This window comes from Pristiophorus japonicus, chromosome 6 (assembly GCF_044704955.1).
Source record: "Pristiophorus japonicus isolate sPriJap1 chromosome 6, sPriJap1.hap1, whole genome shotgun sequence".
Classification (NCBI taxonomy): Eukaryota; Metazoa; Chordata; class Chondrichthyes; family Pristiophoridae; genus Pristiophorus; species Pristiophorus japonicus.
Genome location: NC_091982.1, coordinates 70293575 through 70310541, shown reverse-complemented (window position 1 = coordinate 70310541; position 16967 = coordinate 70293575). Strand labels below are relative to the sequence as shown.

At 47.0% G+C, this 16967-nt stretch overlaps 1 protein-coding gene across 1 annotated transcript in view; it reads right to left on the bottom strand.

Moving 5' to 3' along the window:
- phf6 (PHD finger protein 6) overlaps nucleotides 1–15433 on the bottom strand; it is a 121189-nt gene extending 105756 nt beyond the window's left edge. The window contains exon 1 of the mRNA XM_070882930.1: nucleotides 15390–15433. The gene's annotated coding sequence lies outside the window, so the exon portion shown is untranslated. The remainder of the gene's footprint in view (nucleotides 1–15389) is intronic.
- Nucleotides 15434–16967: the final 1534 nt, after the last annotated feature.

Below are 16967 nucleotides of genomic sequence, written 5' to 3'. Positions count from 1 at the left end.
GATCTTCATTTAAATGAAAGAAATACAGGTCTACCAGAAGTCACATTTCAGAATCACAGAATCCATTCGGCCCGTCATGCCTATGCCGGCTCTTTGGAAGATCATTCCAATTATTCCCATTTCCCCGCAGCCCTGTGAATTTTTTACCTTCAAGTATTTATCCAATTCTCTTTTGAAAGTTATTAATGAATCTGCTTCCACCGCCCTTTCAGGCAGTGCGTTCCCGATCACAACAACTCGCTGAGTAAAAACAATGTTTCCTCATCTGCCCCTCTGGTTCTTCTTACTAACCGTAGAAAGGTTTAACATAACTTCCTTGCTTTTGTACTCTGTGCCTCTATTAATAAAGGCAAGGATTCCATATGCTTTTTGTTAAACAGCTTTCTGAACTTGTCCTGCCCCCTTCAAAAATGTGTGTATGTACATCTGCAGGTCTCTCTGATCCTGCACCTCTTAAAATTGTACCATTGAGTTCATATTGCCTCTCATTCTCCTTATCAAATTGTATCACTTCTCTGCATTTAATTTCATCTGCTGTGTGACAGCCCATTTCACTAGTCTGTCTGTTACTATCCGTCTCATTGTTTATTACATAACCGAGTTTCAGATCATCTGCAAACTTTGACATTATGCCCTGTATACCCCAAGTCCATCTCATTAATATACATCAAAAGAGCAGTGGTCCTAATACCGCAAGGAACAGCACTGCACACTTCCCTCCAGGCTGAGAAACACCTGTTCACCACGACTCTCTGCTTCCTGTCCCTCAGCCAATTTTGTATCCAGCTGCCACTGTCCCTTTAATCCCATGGGCTTTAATTTTGCTAACAAGTCTATTATGTGGTAATTTGTCAAACGCCTTTTGAAAGTCCATATACACAACAAATTTACGACCCTCATCAACCCTCGCCATTACTTCAAAGAATTCGATCAAGCTGGTTGAACACTATTTGCCTTTAACAAATCTTTGCTGATTTTCATTTTGAAGCCCATACTTTTCCAATTGGCAATTAATTTTGTCCCAGATTGTCTCAAAATTCCCCCATCACCGATGTTGGGTTGACTGGCTGTAGTTGCCGGGTTTATCCCTCTCCCCCTTTTTGAACAAAGTATAACATTTACAATGCTCCAGTCCTCTGGCACCAACCCATGTCGACGGAGGATTGGAACATTGTGGCGAGAGCCTCTGCAATTTCCATCCTTACTTCCCTCAATCATCTAGGATGCATTCCATCCGGACCTGGTGACTGTTCTACTTTGAGAACTGCCAACCTTTTAAATGCCTCTATTTTTATCCTATCCAATATTGCTGCTGCCTCCTCCTTTACTGCTACATTGTCAGCATCCTCTTCCCTAGTGAAGACAGACGCAAAGTACTCATTTAGTCGCTTAGCCATGCCCTCTGCCTCCACAAGATCTCCTTTTTGGTCCCGAATCTGCCCCACCCTTCCTTTGACTATTCTTTTACTATTTATGCTTTTATAAAAGACTTTGGGTTCCATTTTATGTTAACCGGTAATTTATATTCATACTTTCTCTTTGCCTCTCTCATTCCTCCGGTGTAATTTCGATATTCAGCTTGATTCTCGATTGAATTATGAACTTTGCAATTCTAACAAGCCTCCCTTTTCGGCCTCATTTTAACCTTTTTATCTTCACTCATCCAGGGAGCTCTAGCTTTGGATGTCCTTCCTTTCCCCCTTGTGGGAATGTGTCTACTCTGTACCCGAACCATCTCCTCTTTGAAGGCCATTGTTCATTTTACTGTTTTACCCGGCAATCTTGGATTCCAATCGACTGGGCCACATCCCTTTTCGATTCACTGAAGTTAGCGCACCTCCAAGTATTTTTATGCTTGATTATACCATGTCCTTTTCCATAACTATTCTAAACTGGATTATCACTGTTTCCCAATGCTCTCCCACTGAAACACACTCTACTTGCCCCATTTCATTCCCCAGAACTAGATCCTCGTTGGGCTGGAAACACACTAATCAAGAAAGTTCTCTTGTACAGATTTCAGGAATTCCTCCCCTCTTTGCCCTTTACACTATTACGATCTCAGACTATATTAGGATAATTGAAGTCCTCCATTATCACTACTCTATAGTTCTTGCATCGTTCTGTAATTTACCTGCAAATTTGCTCCTCTATCTCCCTCCCACTATTGGTAGCCTATAGTATGCACCCAGTAACATGATAGCTCCTCTATTGTTCCTTAATTCTAACCAAATAGACTGTCTTTGGCCCCGCAACATCATCCCTCTCCAGTGCTATAATAGATTATTTAATCAATACTACCACTCCTCTCCTTTTTCTCCTTCCCTATCTTTCCTGAATACATTGTAGCCCAGAATACTAAGTTCCCAATGTCCCAGAAATCTGAAGCCCTCCCTCCTGAATCATTTCTCCATCCACGTGTTAACCGGCATTAACCAACTATTCCAATACTCACCAGCACATGGCACTGGGAGCAATCCAGAGATCACTGCCTTTGGAGGTTCTGCTTTTTAACTTCCTCCCATGCTCCTGAAACTCAGATTATCCCATCATTTTGCTTAAAAAAAATTCCATTAGACCGAATGAATTACTCAGATTATTTATATACTTACTGTTGCCCTTTGGTTTAAATTACTTAGCACCTCCTTCCCTCTCTGCACCGAACTCCCGCTGTGATTGTCAGATACTCACAGCTGTGTGTTTAGCAAATATCCCTTCAAAAACATGCCTTTTAGAAACACCCTACTTACAACTAGTCCGTCAACAGCCAGGCACAATAATTAACACCGAGTCTAGCTGCCACTGACTTGCAGTTTTAAAATGAACTTTTAAGAAAATGGTGGTAAATTTCAGGTTGATGACAGTATCTGTACTATTAACCCACTACTCACCAGTGAATTCCACTCTCATCAATTCCTGTTGTCACTGCGTTTAGTAGATTCGCCAATCTCCCCACACAGCTCATTTGAATAAGACTTCAGGAAATCTACACAGCACCAGTCTCAGTGGCCCAGTTTGTAGCTTCTACTGCAACAATCCTGTTCCACCATTGTCCATCCAAAGACCCGAATCACAGTCACAGAACATCCTGCCTACCACTACCTGTCAGGGCACTGTCACACAATCCCATTCGCTAATTTACCTCAGCAATCCTTTCATCCAAATCACAGAATCGTAGATTAGAACAAAACATGAGGCCATTCGGCTGATCGAGTCTGCACCAGCTCTTTGGAAAAGCAATCCATTTAGTCCCACTCCCCCACTCTTTTCTCATATCCCGGCATATCTTTTCTTCAAGTATTTATCTAATTCCCTTTGAAGGCTACTATTGAATCTCTACCCACCACTCTTTCAGGCTGTGCATTCCAAATCCTAACCACTCGCTGCGTAAGTAAGTTTTTCCTCATGTCACCTCTGGCTCTGTTGCCAATCACGAAATCTGTGTCACCCCCATTATCAATCCCTCAGCCATTGGACAGTTTTGAGATTTACCATACTGAAACACTTCATGGGCCCAAGTTTCCACATGATTTGCGCCTGATTTTTAGGAGCAACTGGGAGAACGGACTATCTTGGAAATCGCAATTCTCCACATTTTTTTTTCTGCAGTTCTCGTCAGGTAGAACAGTTCTACTTTGGAACAGAATTTTTTCTTCAAAAGGGGGCGTGTCCGGCCACTGACGCCTGATTACAAAGTTTCCACAGTGAAAACGTACTCCAAACTAAAGTAGAATGGAGCAAGTGAAGATTTTTGTAGAACTGAAAAAACCTGTTCTACACATTAAAAAATCAGGCGCAGGTTACAAATTAGGCGTAGGGAACGAGGGGGGGAGGAAGGGAAGTCATTAAATTCTACAATAAATCCTTAGTTATACTTATACAAATATTATACAAATAAATCCAACCTGAATAAACATTTATAAGCCAAGAAAAGCTTAAATAAACCATGTTCCTACCTGTGTGAAAGTTCTTCTGGCAGGCCTTTAGGAAGCGGTTTGCCGTCGGGACCAAAGGCTGAACGGGCCGGGCCCGAGATTTCGGGCAGGGCCCGTCCCAGCACTAGAGGTAGGTGGCGTTGGGTCAGGTCGGGGAGTGGGGGGCGGGGAGGTCAGGTCGGGGAGTGGGGGGGCGGTCAGGTCGGGGAGTGGGGGGGGGGGGGGAAAGAGGTCAGGTCGGGGAGGGGGGAGGTCAGGTCGGGGAGGGGGGGGGGAGGCGGGAGGTCAGGTCGGGGAGGGGGGGGGGGAGGTCAGGTCAGGTCGGGGAGGGGGGGGGGGAGGTCAGGTCGGGGAGGGGGGGGGGGAGGTCAGGTCGGGGAGGGGGGGAGGGGAGGTCAGGTCGGGGAGGGGGGGGGGGGGAGGTCAGGTCGGGGAGGGGAGGTCAGGTCGGGGAGGGGGAGGGGAGGTCAGGTCGGGGAGGGGGGGGAGGGGAGGTCAGGTCGGGAAGGGGGGGGGGGGGGAGGTCAGGTCGGGGAGGGGGGGGGGGGGGGGGAAGGTCAGGTCGGGGAATGGGGGGGGGGGGGGAGGAGGAGGTCAGGTCGGGGAGGGGGGGGGGGGAACGTCAGGTCGGGGAGGGGGGGAGGAGGGGGAGGTCAGGTCGGGGGGGGGGGGGGAGGTCAGGTCGGGGGGGGGGGGGGGGGAAGGTCAGGTCGGGGGGGGGAGAGGGGGGGGGGGGGAGAAGGTCAGGTCGGGGAGGGGGGGGGGGGGAGAAGGTCAGGTCGGGGAGGGGGGGGGAGGGAAGGTCGGATCCAGTCCGGGGGCGAGAGTAGAGTCGGGTGGGAGCGGCAGACGGGTCGGGGATGGGGGGGGAAGCAGGAGCGGCGGGGAAGCAGGAGCGGCAGCGACAGGTGGGTCGAGTCGGGTCCGGTCGCTGGGGGGGGGGGGGGGGGGGGAGAGGAAGCAGGAGTGGCGGGGAAGCAGGAGGGGCAGCGACAGGCGGGTCGAGTCCGGGGGTGGGGGGGGGGGGGGGGGGGGAGAAGAGAGAGCAGGAGCGGGAGTCGGCAGGAAGCAGGAGCTGGCCGTGGGAGGAGCCTTATTCACGCAGCCCCAGTGAGGCCATTCGGCCAGGGGCTGCGTGCTTGGGCCCCTCCCACACAGTTTCGGGCGCCTGGAGCTACTGCACTTGCGTGCCCACTGTCGCGCGCATGTGCAGAGCTCCCGGTACTGTTTTCGGCGCAGGGTCCTAGCTCCGCCCCCTACAGCTCCTGCTGCGCCGAGGGCCAGAGGACCTGCAGGGAGGTGGAGAATATGGAGGGTTTTTTTAGGCGCACTTTGTGGCGCGAAAAACGGGCGCCCAGCTTTGAGGGGCGCCCGTTTTTTATCATGTGGAAACTTGGGCCCCATGATTTTAAACACTATCAAATATCCTCTTAGTCTTCTCTGCTCTAAAAGGAGAGCAACCCCAGCTTCTCCAGTCTATCCACTTAACTGTATTCCCTTATCCCTGGAACCATTCTGGTAAAGCTCTTCTGTATCCTCTCCAAAGCCTTCACATAAGATCAGAAATAGGAGCAGGAGTAGGCCATTTGGCCCCTCGTGCCTGCTCCGCCATTAAATAAGATCATGGCTGATCTGATCATGGACTCAGCTCCACTTCCCTGCCCGCTCCCCATAACCCTTTATTCCCTTATCGCTCAAAAATCTCTCTATCGCCACCTTAAATATATTCAATGACCTAGCCTCCACAGCTCTCTGGGGAAGAGAATTCCACAGATTTAAACCCTCAGAAGAAATTTCTCCTCATCTCAGTTTTAAATCGGCGGCCCCTTGTTCAGAGACTATGCCCCCTAGTTTTAGTTTCTCCTATGAGTGGAAATATCCTCTCTGCATCCATCTTTAGGAGCCCCCTCATTATCTTATATGTTTCAATAAGATCACCCCTCATTCTTCTGTACTCCAATGAGTAAAGACCCAAACTACTCAACCTATCCTCATAAGTCAACTCGCTCATCTCCAGAATCAACCAAGTGAACCGTCTCTGAACAGCCTCCAATGCAAGTACAGGTTGAGCGTTCGAAATCTGGAGTTCCAAAATTCGGAAAGTTCCAGAATCCGGACACCAGGCCGATCCGTGATGGGGTCATGTGGAAACCGGAAAATGTTCCGAAATCCAGACTCCCCCGCTTCAGTGGCTTGACTTCGCCCACCCCGACCTCGCCACTGCCCCAGCCCTCGGAGGCCGGACCTCGCCCTGACCCGGCTCCCCTCCACCCCCCCCTACCCCCCAACCCCCGGCTCCACTCCACTCCACTCCACTCCACTCCACTCCCGGCCCCCCTCCCGCCTCTCCTTCCACCCTCACCTCAGCTGCCAGACCCCACCTACCTTGACCCGGAATAGCCTCTGTCCCAAGGTTTCCGGATTTCAGACGCTCAACCTTTATATCCTTCCTTAAATACGGAGACCAAAATTGTACGCAGTACTCTAGATGTGGCCTCACCAATACCCTGTACAATTGTAGCAGGACTTCTCTGCTTTTATACTCTATCCCCCTTGCAATAAAGGCCAACATTCCATTGGCCTTCCTGATCACTTGCTGTACCTGCATACTAACCTGGTGTTTCATGCACAAGTACCCCCCAGGTCTCGCTGTACTGCAGCACTTTGCAATTTTTCTCCATTTAAATAACTTGCTCTTTGATTTTTTTTCTGCCAAAGTGCATAACCTCACACGTTCCAACATTATACTCCATCTACCAAATTTTTGCCCACTCACTTAGCCTCTTTATCCTTTTGCAGATTTTGTGTGTCCTTCTCAAACATTGCTTTTCCTCCCATCTTTGTATCGTCAGCAAACTTGGCTACATTACACTCGGTCCCTTCTTCCAAGTCATTAATATAGATTGTAAATAGTTGGGGTCCCAGCACTGATCCCTGCAGCACCCAATTAGTTACTGATTGCCAACCCGAGAATGAACCATTTATCCCGACTCTCTGTTTTCTGTCAGTTAGCCAATCCTCTATCCATGCTAGTATATTACCCCCAACCCAGTGAACTTTTATCTTGTGCAATAACCTTTTATGTGGCACCTTATCGAATGCCTTCTGGAAGTCCAAATACTCCACATCCACTGGTTCCCCTTTATCCACCCTGTTCGTTACATCCTCAAAGAATTCCAGCAAATTTGTCAAACATGACTTCCCTTTCATAAATCCATGCTGACTTTGCCTGACTGAATTATGTTTTTCCAAATGTCCTGCTTCTTTAATAATGCAACATTTTCCCAACCACAAATGTTCGGCTAACTGGTCTATAGTTTTCTGCTTTTTGTCTGCCTTCTTGTTTAAATAGGGGCGTTACATTTGCAGTTTTCCAATCTGTTGGGACCTCCCCAGAATCCAGGGAATTTTGTTAAATTACAACCAATGCATCCACAATCCCTGCTGCTACTTCTCTTAAGACCCTAGGATGCAAGCCATCAGGTCCAGGGGATTTATCTGCCTTTAGTCCCATTATCTTATTGAGTACCACCTCCTTAGTGATTGTGATTGTGTTAAGTTCCTCCCCCCCTATAGCCCCTTGACTATCCACTGCTGGGATATTGTTAGTGTCCTCTACCGTAAAGACTGATACAAAATATTTGATCAGAGTTTCTGCCATCTTCATGTTCCCCATTACTAATTCCCCAGTCTCGTCCGCTAAGGGACTAACATTTACTTTAGCCACTCTTTTCCTTTTTATATACCTATAGAAACTCTTGCTGTTTTTATATTTCATGCTAGTTTATTTTCATAGTCTATCTTCTCTTTTTTAATCATTTTTTTAAAGTCATTCTTTGGTGGCTTTTAAAAGCTTCCCAATTTTCTGTCCTCCCACTAGTTTTGGCCACTTTGTATGCCCTTGTTTTTAATTGGATACCATCCTTTATTTCTTTAGTTAGCCACGGATCGCTATTTTTTCTTTTCTCCTCACGAATATATTTTTCTTGATCATACTGATATGTACCTATGTGTGCCGTCAATTCATCTATTTTATTACAAATGCTACGTGCATTTAGACAAAGAGCCTTTAAATTTGTTTTTTTTACCCTTTTTTCTCGCTTGTTTCCTCTCTCCTTCAAACTCACTTTCTTTATTTTTGCTTTCTAATTCCAGCTTTACTCCCCTCCCAACTGAATCTATTTTCAGGTTCCCATCCCCCTGCCAAGCTGGTTTAAACCCTCCCCAACAGCACTAGTAACCCCTGCCGCGAGGATATTGGACTCGGCTCTGTTGAGGTGCAACCCATCCGGCTTGTACAGGTCCCACCTCCCCCAGAAGCGGTCCCAATACCTCAGGAAACTAAAGCCCTCCCACCTGCACCATCTCTCCAGCCACGTATTCATCTGCTCGATCCTCCTATTTCTGTAATCACGAGCATGTGGCACCGGGAGTAATCCGGAGATTACTACCATTGAAATCCTGCTTTTTAATTTCTCTCCTAGCTCCCTAAACTTTGCCTGCAGGTCCTTTGTAGTCTCCTTTATTTAAGCTTAGGACACTGGTTTGAGATCCAACTCTCTCACCCCCCAACTGATTTTGAAATTCAACCATGCTATGGTTATTCATTCCAACAGGATCCTTTACTACAAGATCGTTTATTAATCCTGTCTCATTACACAGTACCAGATTTAAAATAGCCTGCTCCATGGTTGGTTCCGCAACGTACTGTTGAAGGAAACTATCCCGGATACACTATGAACTCCTCCTCAAGGCTATCCTGGCCAATTTGCTTTGTCCAATCAATATGAAGGTTAAAATCGCCCATGATTATTGCCGTTCCTTTTTTACAAGCCCCCACTATTTCTTGGTTTATGCTCCGTCCAACAGCGTAGCTACTGTTAGGGGGCCTATAGACTATGCCAACCAGTGACTTTTTCCCCTTATTATTCCTTATCTCCTCCCAAACGGATTCAACATCTTGATCCTGAGCCAATATCATTTCTCACTAACACACTGATCCCATCCTTTATTAACAGAGCTATCACACCTCCTTTTACTTTCTGTCTGTCCTTCCGAATTGTCAAATACCCCTGAATATTTAGTTCCCAGTCCTGGTCACCTTGCAACCATGTCTCTGTAATGACCATCAGATCACACCCGTTTGTATTTATTTGTGCCGTCAACTCATCTATTTTGTTACGAATGCTGCGTGCATTCAGATAAAGAGCTTTTAATTTTTTTTTTTAAAAGCCATTTTTTCCTGCTTTCACCCCACTTTCTGATTCACCTTTATGTTTATACATTCTGTCCCTTCCTGACATGCTCTGGTTTTCATTTCTCAGTGCTGCCCTGCTCTATTGCCTTCTCCTTATTCTTTGATGTTTTACATTTTTGTTCACCTGAACCCTCCACCCCACTAATTAATTTAAATTAGTTCCCGTCTTTCCTAAGGTGAGGTGCCCAGAATTGGACACAATACTCCAGCTGGGGCCGAACCAGTGTTTTATATAGGTTTAGCACAACTTCCTGTTTTTTGTACTCTATGCCTCTACTTATAAAGCCCAGGATCCCGTAGGCTTTATTAACTGCTTTGGTAACCTGTCCTGCCGCCTTGAGCACAAACACCCCAAGTCTCTCTTCTTGCACCCCCTTTAAAATTGTACCATTTACCATGTATTGTTCTTCCTACCAAAATGCATCACCTCACATTTTTCTGCATTGAATTTCAGTTGCTACGTGTCCACCCACAGGCTAACTCCTCTTGAAGAATATTACTATCCTCATCACTGTTTACTACATTTCCAAGTTTCGTGTCATCTGCAAATTTCAAAATTGGGCCCAAATCATTAATGCACATTAAAAACAGCAGTGGCCCTAGCACTGAACCCTGGGGAAAACTACTGTATACCTCCCTCCAGTCTGAAAAACAGCCGTTCACCACATCCATAGCCAATGTTGTATCCATGCTGCCACTGCCCTTCTTATCCCATGGACTTCAATTTCACTAACAAGTCTAACATGTAGTATTTTATCAAACGCCTTTTGATAGTCCATATACACATCAACTGCACTGCTCTCATCAACCTTCTCTGTCACCTCATCAAAAAATTCAGTCAAGTTAGTCAAACATGATTTGCCCTAACAAATCCGTGCTGGCTCTCCATTATTAGTCCATGCTTGTCCAAGTGGCTGTTAATTTTCTCCCCGATTATTGTTTCTAAAAGCTTCCCCACCACTAACGTTAAACGGACTGGCCAATAATTGCCAGATTTATCCCTTCTCCCCTTTTTTGAACAAGGGTGTAACATTTGCAATCCTCCAATATTCTGGCACCACCCCAGTATCTAATGGTGGAAGTTCTTACTTATGCCCAACCATGACAGCTCGAGCCTGAAGCAGCTGAAGGGAGATTTAAACATCAGCATCTCCCTGACAACAGAGGCAGTTCGAGCCTGGTGCTATTACAGGTTCTATCAAGAGGACAAAGTGAGAAATAAAAAGTAATAAAATTATGACATCACAAGGATGGAAGACAGGGATTGGTTCCGTTATGTATTTAACCCCTTGTAACCTGCATCACATCTGTCCACCAGAGGGCCTACCTGTTGGAGTCCCAAGGGATCCCAGAATACCTTGGGAACACAGTATATAAGCAGGCCACCTGCACCCTGGAACTACAATAAAGGAGCCAAGGTCACATTTGCTCATTACACACAGTACTTGGTCTGACCATTTATTCTGAGCATAACAATTGGCGACGAGATAAAAGAACTGTGCGAATGCAAAGAACAGTCGGTATCCTAGAGAAGTTCTCAGAAGGGGACGATTGGGAGGCCTTCGTGGAGAGACTCAACCAATCCTTCATGGCTAACGAGCTGGAAGGGGACGAGAACGCGACCAAAAGGGCGATCCTCCTAACTGTCTGTGGGGCAACAACCGATGGCCTCATGAAGAATCTCCTGGCCCCCTGCTAAACCAACAGAGAAATCCTACGAAGAACTGTGTACGCTGGTCCAGGAGCACCTAAATCCGAAGGAAAGTGTTTTGATGGCGAGATATCGGTTCTACACGTATCAACGATCGGAGGGCCAGCAAGTGGCGAGCTATGTCACCGAACTAAGGCGCCTTGCAGGACATTGAGAGTCTGAGGGATTCCTAGAACAAATGCTCAGAGATTTCTTTGTATTGGGCATCGGACATGAGACAATCCTTCGCAAACTGTTGACGATAGAAACGGCGAATCTGAGTAAAGCCATACCGATAGCCTAGGCATTTATGTCCACCAGCGACAACACCAAGCAGATTTCACAGAACAAAGATATTTTGGCCAGTACTGTGCATAAAGTAACATCGGTTTTGAGCAGAAATGTACAGGGCAGAATGTACACGCCGGCTGCTGTGGCCCGACCTCAATTGACCCAGAGTCCGCCATCATCTGTTAATGCGAGGCAGTTGGCGCTGCGGGGGTGATAATCGGCCCCATCAATGCCGCTTTAAGCACTATGCGTGCGATGGCTGCAGAACAATGGGACACCTCCAACGAATGTGCAGGCGAGCTGCAAACCACCACGTTGCAGAGGAAGATCGGTCCACAGTGGATCAGACGGAATTGGTGATCCGTACGGAGGAGGCAGAGGTGTACGGGGTACACACGTTCACGACGAAATTCCCAACAATAATGTTGAAAGTTGAACTGAACGGTATTCCAGTGTCTATGGAGCGGGACACGGGGGCAAGTCAGTCCACAATGAGTACAACGGCCTTCGACAGGCTGTGGGGGAAGGTGGCACACAGGCCCAAGCTCAGCCCCATTCACACCAAACTAAGGACTTGTACAAAAGGAACGAATACCTGTAATTGGCAGTGCTGAAATCAAAGTCTCCTATGATGGGGCAGTACACGAACTCCCACTGTGGATTGTGCCAGGGGATGGCCCCACCTTGTTTGGCAGAAGCTGACTGGGGAAAATCTGCTGGAATCGGGACGATATTTGAGTGCTCTCGTCAGTCAATGACACTGCATGTACCCAGGTTCTAAGCAAATTCCCTTCATTATTTGAGCCAGGCATTGGAAGCTTCTCGGGGGCAAAAGTGCAGATCCATTTGGTTCCCGGTATGCGACCCATCCACCACAAGGCTCAGGCGGTACTGTACATGATGCATGAAAAAGTGGAAATCGAGCTGGACAGGCTGCAACGTGAAGGCATCATCGCGCCAGTGGAATTCAACGACTGGGCCAGTCCGATTGTTCTGGTACTCAAGGAGGGTGGTACGGTTAGAATTTGCGGGGACTATAAAGTAACGCTTAACCGTTTTTCGCTGCAGGACAAGTACCCGCTACCCAGAGCAGACGACCTATTCGTGACCCTGGCTGGAGGGAAGACGTTTACCAAGCTGGACCTGACCTCGGCCTATATGACGCAGGAGCTGGAATCGTCGTCGAAAGACCTCACCTGCATCAACACGCACAAAGGTCTGTTTATTTACAACCGGTGCCCATTCGGGATTCGGTCAGCTGCAGCAATCTTCCAGCGGAACATGGAAAGCCTGCTCAAGTCGGTTCCTTGCAGTGGTCTTCCAGGACGACATATTGGTTACAGGTCAGGACACCATGGAGCACTTGAACTTGGAGGAGGTTCTTAGTCGGTCGGATCGCATGGGGCTCAGGTTGAAACGCTTGGTGTGTTTTCCTGGCACAGGACGTCGAATTCTTAGGCAGGAAAATCGCAGCAGACGGCATCAGACCCACCAATGCCAAGACGGAGGCCATCAAGAACGCGCCGCAACCACGGAACATGACGGAGCTGCGGTCTTGCCCGGGACTCCTTAACTACTTAGGTAATTTCCTACCTAGGTTAAGCACCCTGCTAGAACCCAGGGTATGGGGGAATTCACAAGAGGTTGACTTTAAGAAAACCAGAAATTTACTGTGTTCTAACAAACTGCTTGTTCTGTATAACCCATGTCAACGATTAGTGTTAGCTTGCGATGCGTCGTCATACGGGGTCGGGTGTGTGTTACAACAGGCTAATGAATCAGAAATTTTGCAACCAGTTGCGTATGCATCCAGGAGTTTGTCCAAGGCCGAAAGCATGATTGAAAGAGAGGCTCTGGCGTGCGTTTATGGGGTACAAAAAAATGCACCAGTACTTATTTGGCCTCAAGTTTGAGCTCGAAACTGACCACAAGCCGCTCATAGCTATTCTCGGAGAGCAAAGGGATTAATACCAATGCCTCTGCCCGCATCCAAAGATGGGCACTCACGCTGTCGGCATACAACTATGTAATTCGCCACAGACCAGGCACAGAGAATAGCGCAGATGCTCTCAGTCGGCTACCATTGCCCACCACCGGGGTGGAAATGGCACAGCCAGCGGACTTGCTCATGGTCATGGAGGCATTTGAGAATGAGATATCCCCCGTTACGGCCCGCCAGATCAGGACCTGGACCAGCCAGGATCCTTTACTGTCCCTGGTAACAAAAAAACTGTCCTCCGTGGGAGCTGGTCCAGTGTCCCAGTGGAGATGCAAGAAGCGATTAAGCCATTCCACAGACGCAAAGATGAGCTGTCCCTGCAGGCGGACTGTCTTTTGTGAGGCAATCGCGTAGTCTTGCCCAAGAAAGACAGAGACATATTCACTTGCGAACTGCACAGCACCCACCCAGGCATCGTGATGATGAAAACCATAGCCAGATCCCACGTGTGGTGGCAGGGCATCGGCTCAGATTTAGAGTCATGTGTGCGCCAGTGCAATACTTGCTCTCAGTTGAGCAATGCACCCAGAGAGGCATCGCTAAATTTGTGGTCCTGGCCATCAAAACCGTGGTCGAGGACCCATGTAGACTATGCGGGCCCATTCCTAAGAAAAATGTTTTTGGTTGTCAAGGATGCTTACTCAAAGTGGATTGAATGTGCAATAATGTCTGTAAGCACGTCCACGGCCACCATTGAAAGTCTATGAGCCACATTTGCCACGCATAGCCTGCCTGATGTCCTAGTCAGCGACAATGGGCCGTGCTTCACCAGTGCCGAATTTAAAGAATTCATGACCCGCAATGGGATCAAACATGTCACATCTGCGCCGTTCAAGCCCGCATCCAAAGGCCAGGCAGAACGGGCAGTTCAGACCATCAAGCAAAGCTTGAAATGCGTGTCCGAAGGCTCCCTGCAGACCCGGTTGTCCCAAGTACTGCTCAGCCACCGCACTCACTCACCGGGACTCCCCCAGCCGAGCTGCTCATGAAAAGGGCGCGTAAAACAAGGCTCTCTCTGGTCCACCCTGATCTACATGATTACGTGGAGGACAAGCGGCATCAACAAAGTGTGTACCATGACCGCGCAAACTTGTCAAGCAATATTGAGATCAATGATCCTGTATTTGTGCTCAATTATGGAGCAATGATCCTGTGTTTGTGCTCAATTATGGACATGGTCCCAAATGGTTTGCTGGCACGGTCACAGCCAAAGAGGGGAGTAGGGTATTTCAGGTCAAACTGACCAATGGACAAACGCAGAGAACACTTAGACCAAATAAAACTGCGGTTCGCCAACAGCTACGTACAACCTGAAGAGGACACCACTTTAACCTTCCAACATACACACAAGTGGCAAATGACATCACAGTTGACCATGAAACAGAACTCATCATCCCCAGCAGCCCGGCAAGGCCAGCTGCCCAACAGCCCAATGAAGAACTGACCAACCCAACCACACCACCATTTGTACCGAGACGACCAACAAGGGAGCGCAAAGCCCCAGATCGTCTCACCTTGTAAATATGTGTATTGTTGACTTCACGGGGGAGTGATGTTATGTATTTACCCCGTGTAACCTGCAACACACCTGTCCACCAGAGGGCCGATCTGTTGGAGTCCCAAGGGATCCCAGCATCCCTTTAGAGCACAGTATATAAGCAGGCCACCCATGAGGTACCTGCACTCTGGAACTACAATAAAGAAGCTAAGGTCACACTTGCACATTGCACACAGTACTTGGTCTGACCATTTATTATGAGCAGAACAGGTTCCTTAAAATTAATTGAATCACTGGACAAGGAACGAATCTTAAAGATAGCTAATAACGGATTTAATTTGATTCAATTGCTAACTTTAACTTAATTTATAATTATGGTATATATTATTTAATTTTGTTTAATTATAATTAATCTTTATTATACTGATTTTACTATTGCATACTCCTTATTGTATTATTTACAATGTAATTTGAATGTTTTTATTTTTCGCCTGTGTCTATCTGCGTGTGCATTTTGGCTGCCGCTTCGGACCCGAGCCTTCAACCTCTGTTTACACGTCCTTCTCCCGCTTTTTCTCTCTCCCTCCATGGTCAATATCCGTGTTGTAAAATTGTTGTGAAGCGCCTTGGTACGTTTTACTACGTTAAAGGCGCTATATAAATAAAAGTTATTATTTGTGACAGCTTATAAACCTGTAAAACATAGCAGCACTACTTACCACTGGTTAAGAATCGCAAACAGAAAAGTTCTTTCTTCACCGCTGGAAGAAAACAAATAATAGTAATGACTTTAAAATAAACAGCCAATGGCACACTGCAGTAAGCCCTAGTGACAAGGCAGGTGACTGAAGGAGCGACCCATGTGTGCTTGGTTAGCTGATATCATCTGGGGCAGCACTTTAACATTACAACTGGCTTCAGCCTTCCACCCCTACCTCCATGGAAGGTGGCTTGAGAGAGCGGGGCCAGGATAAATAATAGGAGCAGGAGTAGACCACACGGCCCCTCGAGCCTGCTCCGTCATTCAGTGGTTGATCTTCAACTTCAACTCCACTTTCTTGTCCTATCCCCACATCTCTTGATTCCTTGAGTCTAAAAAATTGAATGACTCAACGACTTGGGCAGAGAATTCCAAAGATTCACCACTCTCTGAAGAAATTCCTCCTCATCTCAATCTTAAAAGGCTGGTCCCTTATCCTGAGACTGTGTCCCCTAGTTCTAGATATTCCAACCAGGGGAAACGACCTCAACATTTATCCTGTCAATCCCCCTCAGAATCTTGTCTTTCAATGAAGTCATCTCTCATTCTTCTAAACGCCATAAAAATATCGGCCCAATCTACTCAATCCCTCATCGTAGGGCAGCCGTCTCATCCTCGGAATCAATCTAGTAAACCTTCATTGCACCTCCTCTAAGGCAAGTATATCCTTCTTAAATAAGGAGACCTGTACGATTGTAGCAAGACTTCCTTACTCTTGTACTCCAACAATAAAGGCCAACATGCCATTTGCTTTCCCAATTGCTTGCTGTACCTGCATTCTAATTCTCTGTTTCTTGTCATTCGGATCCTCATAATGATCACTGTGAATGAGCCCTACTGGAAAGTTTCCATGTGAACACCAGGATTGGGCTCAGTTGCAATGTACCCTCATTTTAATCACTGCTCAAGCTCAAACATGGGCAGTGTTTCTGGTTCTCGTGGAATTATACCCCATCGTGCGTTAATTAAGGGCAGCTAACATTGATTTGTAAAAGGCAAGGCATGTTCGACAAAGGAAAGCGTTCAAGGGAATTATTGATTGACTGTAAAGTGCTTTGGGATGTCCTGAGGTTGTGAAAAGTGCTATAGAAATGCAAGTCTTTCGTTCTCTCTTAATAAAGGGAATGCCATGGGTATTACGGATTTTCAAAAGACATTTGTCAAGATATCACATTGGAGATTTGTTGATAACATTAGGGCACACACCATTAAAGGGAGTGGGGCAGCATGGATACAAGTTGGATGAAAGACAGGAACGAATAGAAGCTAATGAATTTTGTGTCTGGAGGAATATAAACAGCGGTGTTCCCAGAGATCAGTGTTGAGACCACATACGTAAAGATTATCTGGACTTAGGTATAGGAGGCACATCATCAAAATCTGTTGATAGATTAATTGTGAAAAGGAGCGAAGGCGAGGAGAATATCGACAGGCTAGTATATTGAGCAGAGACCTCAGATGAAAATGAACGCAAAGAAATGCAAGGTGCTAAATTTTGAGGAGATGAATAGAGAGGACATCCATACTAGACAGTAAA